Genomic DNA, 9,558 nt, shown 5'->3' on the forward strand with positions numbered 1-9,558 from the left:
GAAAAAACAGAGTTTTCTTTCTCCTTGCTCCAGTTTAGTACTTTTTCTTCTTTTTTCTTTTTTTTTTTTTTTACCTTGCTACACTGGGTAAGCACAATATTGAATAGAATTGGTTATGGACATTCTTGCTTTTTTCCTAAATGCACATAACTATGTTTGATGTTATCTGTGGATTTTTAGTAGATGCCCTTTATCAAGTTGAAAAGGTTTCTTCTAGTCACAGTTGGCAGAGAGTTTTTATCATGAACAAGTGTGGAATTTTGTCAAATGCTTATTCTGCATTAATTCGAAGTGATCATATGGCTTTTCTTTTACACTTGTCAATATAGTCAATTACAAATTACAATAATTTTTGAAGAAATATTAAACCAATCTTAAATTCCTGGGATAAACCTCACTTGTGCATGATGTAGTATCCTTTTAATCTATTGATATCTTTAGTTTGTTAAAATTTTGTTAAGCGTGTTTTCAACTATGTTATATTGGTTTTCTTTTGCCTCTGTAACAAACGACCATAAATTTAGTGGCTTAAAACATGCATTTATTCTAGATCACAATTTAGATCACAGTTCTTGGGATTAAATCCAAAAGCCATTTCACTGGGCTAACGTCAAGGTGTTGACAGGGCTAGTTCCTTCTGGAGGCTCTGAAGGGAGAATCCATTTCCTTGACTTTTCAGCTTTTTGTGGCCCCTTCCTCCATCTTCAAAGCATATCATTCCAATCTCTGCTTCTTCATCAATCACCTTCTCCTCTAATTCTGAGTCCTCCTTTACCCCTTTTATAAGGACCACTATGATTGCATAAGGCCCAGCTGGATAATCTAGAATAATCTCCCCATCTCAAGATTCTTCCTGTAGTCACATCTGCAAAGCCCATCTTGCCTGTAAAGTAACATTCACAGGTTCTGGGAATTAGGACATGGGCATATTTTTGGGGGGAGGAGGGGCAATTATTCTGACTACCACATATGTTCACGAGGGTGTCTAGTTATCTTTTTTTTGTAAAGTTTTATATAGTTTTGGTATCATGGTAATTCTGACCCATAAAATCAGTTGAGAAATGGTCTCTCATCTTCTATTTTTTGAAAGTGTGTGGGTTGATCTAGTACAATCTCTTCCTTACGGGCTTAGTGGAACTTACCAGTGAAGCTGTCAGCTCCTCAAATTCCTTCCTGAACCTCCAATCTCGATCAGGGCCTCTTGTTAAACTTTCTAAAACACCTTATACCTTTTCCGCAGAGCACCCAACGCAATTTATAATGATTTATGTATTTGTGTGATTATTTTCTACATGTCTGTCTCTCTACCAGGATATAAACAAGGAGTATGTCTGTCTCTTTCACTGACGAATCCCCAGAATCTATTACTAAGCCTGGCGTATATTAGTTACTTAATACATATTTTTTGAATGAATGAGTTCCTGTTCCATGAGACTCTCTTGTAGTCATGTTATAAACTCTCCCTCCCCTTTTAAAAATAATAAGAATACTTACTTTTATTTATTTTAGTAGTCGTCAATATTTTTTCCACCTTCATTGAGGTACAATTGACAAAATTATAAGATTTTTTGGATTAAGTTAGCTCAAGTCAGTTTCTCTTTCTAGTAACTGAAAGTAACCTAGGAATGGTCAAGGGAAGGCTAGTACTTTATGGAAGGGTGAAGCTGATGTTATTATGTTTCAAGATTAGTGTAGATAGAAAGCTCCAGGGACCAGAGGATGATGGGAAAATACCATAGTAGAAAGAAGCCAAGTGTTATGAGCTAAATGTTTGTATTCCTTCAAAATTCGTGTGTTGAAGCCCTAACCCTCAATGTGATGGTATTTGTAGAACACTTTTGAGAGGTGATTAGGGTTAAATGAGGTCATGAGAGTGGGACCCCATGATGGGTTAGCATTGAGGAAAGGCCCTGTGAAAACATAATGAGAAGGTAGCTTTCTACAAGTCAGCAAGAGAGCCCTCACCATGAATTGAATCTGCCAGCACCTCGATCTTGGACTTCCAGCCTCCAGAATTGTGAGAAAGAAATGTCTGTTATTTGAGCCACCCAGTCTGTGGTGTTTGTTATGGCTGCCCAGGGCTGACCAGGACAGTAAGTCATATGCTTTCTGTTCCAGTCATTCCACTTAAGCCTGCCCGGACCAGTGTCCACCCTGGGGCTGAAGAGGCATTGGGGATGAAGGAGTAGAACTGAAGCAGGCTGCAGCCTCATTTCCTTTGGATACTCCTGGGTCTTCAACCTTGCTCCTGCAGGTCCATGCAATGATGCACTCTCTCACCCTAACTTTTCTCCTTCCTTTCCCAAAGACACAGGCATGCGTGCGTGCAGACACACACACGCCCCTCCAACTTTGCAAATACACCTTCAAACACAATAGATGCCATGGATAAACAAAGTTTCTGTTGTTTAACACCTAAATTTATTAAAATGTAAAGAAATAAGGATCAGCTCAGAATGAACTTTTATTTCCAACTTGTTTCTTTGTAGGAATTCATCAACATTCTCAATTTCCCCAATTCTAGCTTAGAGGGCCTAATGAGATGGTATCAGTTAAAGCACAAGGCCCATGGTGTTTGCAGCCAGACTTGCCTAATTCATTGCTGTTGCCCTAAGATTGGTCATCAACTACAAAACCGTGAAAATTTGCAAAAAATGGGAAAACCTCTGGAGAAGAAAGTCAAGGAAAATAAATGTGTCCTCAGATGGCTTTCGCTCATTTGATCTGACAAGTATAGATTATGTTGTTTGAAATACTTTCCAGTCTGCTAGGAAGTGTCCCCAAGTAGAGTCTGTGGAAGAAATAAAGTCTGTGTTATACACTGCTCTGCTATTTGTGAAATGACATAGATTTGAAATGAAAGACTTATTGAGTCATCTGGTCCTCTGTGCCAGGACAGGCTTCTTTCTTTCAGCCCGTGCTTCATTCAGCCTGCAGTATTTGGGCATTTTACTGCCTACAATTTCTGCCACATAGCAAAGCTGCACAAGGCCAGGGGAGAGTCCAATTTATCTTTTGATCTGCGGTACCTAACTCAGTAAAGGTGCACAGTAAATGCTTAACAAGTGTTCGTCGAGTGGAATTAAATCTCTATTTTATCTAAAGCCCAGTCTCTGGCACATTGAATATTTCCTAGTTTGCTCACTGAATTAATATTTATTATCTGCAATATATGAAGTATTGGTTACCTTATTTTTTGATAAATTTTGAAACACACATAAAAACAGATTCATCCATCTTTACAAATATATACAATAAAACACGTGATACAACTGAATGTTTAATAACTGACCTCATGCTTCTTACCTGAAAAAATAGAATCAATTCTCTTTTTAAAAATGAGAGAGAACTGTGTGTAAAGAATGCAAAACAGACTCTGTCTTGTCTCATTTTCTTTCTAGAAACAAGTCTTAATAGACAATGTAGGCAACAAACAGAAAAGGCTAATGAGAAACTGGAAACTACTGAATCTATATAATACTCTTTGTGATATGACAGATCTTATAGACAAATTAGAAAAGATGTATCGGGCTCCTATAAAAGGGGAAGTTGAAGTAACCAAGAGATTTTCATTTTGTGCTCTACATGCTCAAAATTTTATCAACAAGAAAAAAATATATTCTGTTTCAAAAATAAATACATAAATGTGTGACATGTACACAATATTTTTAAAGAAATGCTTCATTATGGGCAATGCCTGCATTTAGGTACGATGATTCTTGAAGATTAATCTTTTTTTTTAATTAATTAAATTTATTGGGGTGACAATTGTTAGTAAATTTACATAGATTTCAGGTGTACAATTCTGTATTACATCAACTATAAATCCCATTGTGTGTTTACCACCCAGAGTCAGTTCTCCTTCCATCACCATATATTTGATCCCCCTTACCCTCGTCTCCCACCCTCCACCCCCGTTACCCTCTGGTAACCACTAAACTATTGTCTGTGTCTATGAGTTTTTGTTTCTCATTTCTTTGTCTTGTTCTTTTGTTGTTTTTGGTTTATATACCACCAAAACGACCCAGCGATTGCTGGGTCATATGGTAATTCTATTTGTAATTTCTTGAGGAACCTCCACACTGATATAGTGAAATCATAGGGTTCTCTGCTTTTTCTGTCTGACTTATTTCACTTAGCATTATACTCTCAAGATCCATCCATGTTGTCACAAATGCTCCTATATCATCTTTCCTTAACGCCAAATAGTATTCCATTGTGTATATGTACCACAACTTCTTTATCCATTCATCTATCGAAGGACATTTTGGTTGTTTCCATGTCTTGGCCACCGTAAACAAAGCTGCAATGAACATTGGAGTACACTTGTCTCTATAGAGAAATGCTTTCAGATTTTTTGGGTAGATACCCAGGAGAGCGATTGCTGGGTCATATGGTAATTCTATTTGTAATTTCTTGAGGAACCTCCACACTGCCTTCCATAACAGCTGCACCAGTCTGCATTCCCACCAACAGTGTATGAGGGTTCCTTTTTCTCCACAGCCTCTCCAACACTTGTTACTATTTGTCTTGTTGATGAAAGCCATTCTGACTGGGGTGAGGTGGTATCTCATTGTGGTTTTCATTTGCATTTCTCTGATGATTAGCGATGTTGAGCATTTTTTCATATGTCTATTTGCCATTTGTATATCCTCTTTGAAGAAATGTCTCTTCAGGTCCTCTGTCCATTTTTCAATTGGGTTGTTTGTTTTCTTGTTGTTGAGTTTCATGAGTTCCTTGTATATTTTGGATATTAGCCCCTTATCAGAGGCACTGTTTGCGAAAATCTTCTCCCATTCAGTTGGTTGCCTCATTATTTTGTCAATAGTTTCTTTTGCTGTGCAGAAGCTTTTCAGTTTCATATAATCCCATTCATTTATTTTAGTTTTTACTTCCATTGCCTTTGGAGTCAAATTCATAAAATGCTCTTTGTACCCAAGGTCCATAAGTTTAGTACCTATGTTTTCTTCTATGCAGTTTATTGTGTCAGGTCTTATGCTTAAGTCTTTGATCCATTTTGAATTAATTTTGGTACGTGGTGACAGATAGCAGTCCAGTTTCATTCTTTTGCTTGAAGATTAATCTTAAAGAGATCGTTGTAAGATGACTTCCATCCCCAAATTGTTACTTTGCTTATTTATTCTCTGGAAACTGTGAGGGAAGAGGTGGAGATTTTTCTTAGGCAACACTGGAGAAGGCATATGGTAAAATTAAAAATTGCAAAAGCAGAGACTTGTCCCTTTGAACGTTTCGGAGCCATTCCAACATTCCTTTAAAATCTTCCTTGGTGCATTATTATAAAATGGTGTCGTCAGTTTTAAAGAGAATTCCTTTCGTCGGAGCTCCCATAGGAAAGCGAACAATGGCTTCCAGAACCGTAGCCTCACCACTCTCCTGCAAGCGCTTACATCTTTGTTTATTAGAACTCGGCTGGTTTAATCTAGGACTTTATCCCTTTTCACTCTTGCTGTGACGCCCTTTGAAATCTTTGGTGATATCTGATTCCATCCCTTAATTTTAGTTAACAGAGCTTGGGAAATCCAAATCCTTAAATCATAATCTCATATCATACTACATTTTTAATGTGAGTTCACAGTGATTCTCTTGCCATTATCTCGTTTTTATTTGCAATAAGAACTGTTAAGGGAGAAAACACCTCAGTTTATCGCCACGCAGAGCTGGCTTCACGGGCCACTCTCCCCATGCTTCTTTTAATGCTCTGTTTTTGCCATTTTGAAACTCTTAATACTTAACTGAACAAGGGACCCACATTTTCATTTTGCACTGAGCTCTTCAAATTACGGAGCTGGCCCTGTTGCCGCCATACGCCCCGACAAGTTTCTCAGACAAGCCAAAAGCTGGAATCGGATGAAACGCTAAAAAGTCTGCCTCAGTGTGGCTGAGAACACAGGGTGCATTTTGCTGTGTTTGTTCGTATTTGCTGAACAGAATATCTCAGGGGATTCCTGATTTTACTTGGGAAAAGGAAGTGGGAGGGTCCCTCAAGCCACTGGCTATCATTCCTTACAATGTACCTGAAATCCAGCACATGTTCCAGGCAGCAGGAAAGGAAAAAATGTGAAAGAGGGAGAAGCATATGAAAGCAGCGCAGTGCATGTTGCCACACTTTTTCTAAAGACTTGGCTGCCCTTGAACACAGAGTATAGCCAAGTATTTTAACCCATTTTGTGTTAAGTTCTGATATATCGAAGTAAATACGATCCATATGTTTCTGAATCGTTTATACCTAACTCATCAAAATATTATTCTTAAAAGCCCTTTGAGGTTGAGAAAAATCCGAGGAGCTCATGGAAGTTTTCTTGACCCCATTATGCTAAAATTAAAAATAGAAAATTGAGGATTATGCCAAATATCTGAAACCAAGACATTGTAGAATGTGGTTTGGAACTCAAACTGTGGCCAAGTGTTTTCGGTTAACCAGGGCGGTCAACGTCATGCTGTCCTGCGCTCATCTCCACACAAACCCTGTCACTCTGTGCACGAGCATGGCAGCTCCTACCAGCTCTGGCTGACTTCCACTGTGTATCGATCAAGATCAACTAGCCACCTCCTGCGAGATTGCCTGCTGTCATAAAAGAGCGTCCTCGATGGGAGTCTGAACAGAGAGATTACTGTATATTCTCTGATGATCAGGTGACAGGCAGAGTGTATTCCATTCCTACCTCTGGGTTTTTGGTGACTTTGGGTTGCCGTTATCCTGCTAGGACCCTGCTTGTCAGGACCAGGTTTAAATGGCCATTCATGCTGCCGAGGCTGCCATTTACTCTTTGCTTCCCATATTTGGTCCCCAAGGTACACTCATCTGAACCACAAGCCTGAACCTTTTATTTAGCAAAAGGTAGCCTCAAGTCTACGCTATTGAATAGAATTATGACATTGCCCAACCATTGTAACATAAGGTTAGTGTTTTCTTTTGAAACCATGGTGGAGGTGTAATCCACCAAAGGATAAGTTTACAGATATATGTCTTATACCTGTTTATATCCCCTCATACTTCTTAGCACAATGCCTTGCGACAGAAAAGTCTCTCAGTACATATTTCTGTTATGAATACAATACTTTCAATACCCTGAGTAAAAGCACAGATGGATATTTTTAGTGATGATTTCTAAGGAAGTGCCAGAAAACATTTGAAAACTCTTTCCCAAACCTCACAACATTTTCTGCTAAACAGAAATAGATATGTCAAATAATCAAAGAGTGTCCAAAATCATATTTCATAATTTCCTCCAGAAAGGAAGCTCTAGGAGAACAGGGATATTTGTCTGTTTTGATTGCTGATGTGTTCCAAGAGATTAGAAGAGTACCTGGCTTATATAGGTATTCAAGAAAAATTTGTTGAATGACTATCATTAGGAACGGACGTTGCACATTTCTAGAAGCCATGACTCCTCACTAAGGAGGGAGGTTATGATTCATCACTTGCTGTAATCCCTTTTTGCTCTCATCCCAATTAATAAAAGAAATTCTCAAAAAAAAAAAAAAAGAACTTCCTCTGGTGCAAACCAGTATAAGTAGTTCAAGTGTGGTCTCCAGACCTAGCGTATAATAGCTTCGGAAAATGTTACAATTAATAGTAAAACATAGTTATTTGAATTCATTATTATTTATAGGAAAGTGCAGTAAAGAAGGGATTGAAAGCATTGGAAATACATGTTATTTTTCAACAGAGCCCCGATTTTTTCTGATACATTTCCTTTTATGCCTAACTCAGTTTATTTGTGCTTTATATAAAAACATTCACTGTGGTGTCTGAGGCAACATCCATTTGTTATCATGTAATTGATGTGGCTATAGGGATAGGGTTGCTTTCGTAATCTTTTAACTGCAACTCCATTATTAGCTTTTCTATTTATTTTCCCCAATAGGAGGTTTTAAAATTCCAGACAGAATAACAGGACCACCAAGAGTTCCACTGGATTTTTCTCCTTTATTGTTATTAATTTTGTTAATCGTAAGATAAATTTTACATCATATACATGTGTCCTTTGTCTCTAGAAGATGATAATTTGGGGTTTATTTGAGGAGGCAGTGCAGTAGGGACCCAGATTTCAGGACAGGACTATGACATGGCCGGCATGCATGGACCTCGTTTCCTTTCTGTACGTGCGGCAAAGTCAGCCTGGTTCTCCCTCCTGTTGCTGGTGGCCTCGGAATCCTCTGTTTCATGCTGCCGTCTCTAACCTAGGTTCTTTGCAAAATGCCCCTCTGAAGAACACATCGTTTCAAGTCGTTTTTGTGTGATGAGAGTCGGTTTTAGTGGTGTTCAAGGAGGTTAGGGCAGATGGTTTGGTTTTAGGCAAAAGGACTTGGAAGCTCTCTGCCATGTAAGCATTCTTAAAACCACTCCTGTTCATCTTCTCTTTGGAAGAGCCTCTACAGCGTAACGCGGATGAGCTAAGACCAACTGCTTGTAGCACGAATAGTGCTTACTGATCATTCCATCAGCTCCTTTGCCTCTCAGACCACTTAGCAGTTAGGTTAGTGACGTGACTAGTTCTGGCCAATGGTTTGTGTCACCTCTGGTCTAGGGCCATCAAGGGTGATCTCTTTCTTCCCCTGGTGTGGTGATTTTGTCAACTTTGTTGAGATGGCAGCATCGTAAGTTGGAGGGATCCTCAATCTCTGAGTCACCAGCTAGGAAAAGAGTCCTCAGAAACCTGTGTCGGACTTCTATTGTGTTAAGTTGCCGAGGCTCCGGGTTTCTCTAATATGAACGTGCTGCGTGAGTGAAATACCTCCAACATACAAATGGGAAGTATTAATCCTAAGATCAGTGTCTGACTGGTCTTTACCTACCAGTGAAAGTCAATATAAGCCTTGAGTGTGAACCTATATTATCTGCCTTAGAAATAAGAAACAAATGGTAAATACCCCAAAGAAGTGAAACCAGGCATGTGAACAGGTATTTGTACACTCACGTTCTCAGCAGCATTATTCACAATAGCCAAAAGGTGGAAACACTCCAAGTGCCCATCGATGGGTGAAGGGATAAACAAAATGTGGTAAATACATACAATTGAATATTATTCAGCCTTGAAAAGTAAGGATATTCTGATACATGCTATGGCATGGATGAACCTTGATGACATTATGTTAAGTGAGATAAGCCCGTCACAAAAGGATAAATACTGATTCCACTCATGTGAAGTACCTAGAGAAGTCAAGTTTACAGAGATGAAAAGTAGAATCCTGGTTGCCAGGGGCCAAGGGAGGGGGAAATGGGGAATTATTGTTTAGTGGGTACAGAGTTACATTGGGGAAGATGAAAAAGTTCTGGAGAGGGATAGTGGTGATGATTGCACAATAATGTGAATGTACCTAATGCCACTGAAATGTACACTTAAAATGGTTAAAATGGTCAATTTTATGTTATGTATTATTTTACCACAGTAAAAAAGAACAAGGAACAGAGAGGATTATGTGACTTCAGTTAGAGAGGGCTCTGATTTTTCACCTCTCTGGGATAGATGCTTCTTTGGTTGTCTCAATTCTCCTTTCCCAGATTCTCCACACTAGCTTCCCTTGTAAGCCTCT

Source organism: Rhinolophus hipposideros, assembly GCF_964194185.1.
Source record: "Rhinolophus hipposideros genome assembly, chromosome: 1".
Taxonomy (NCBI): Eukaryota; Metazoa; Chordata; class Mammalia; order Chiroptera; family Rhinolophidae; genus Rhinolophus; species Rhinolophus hipposideros.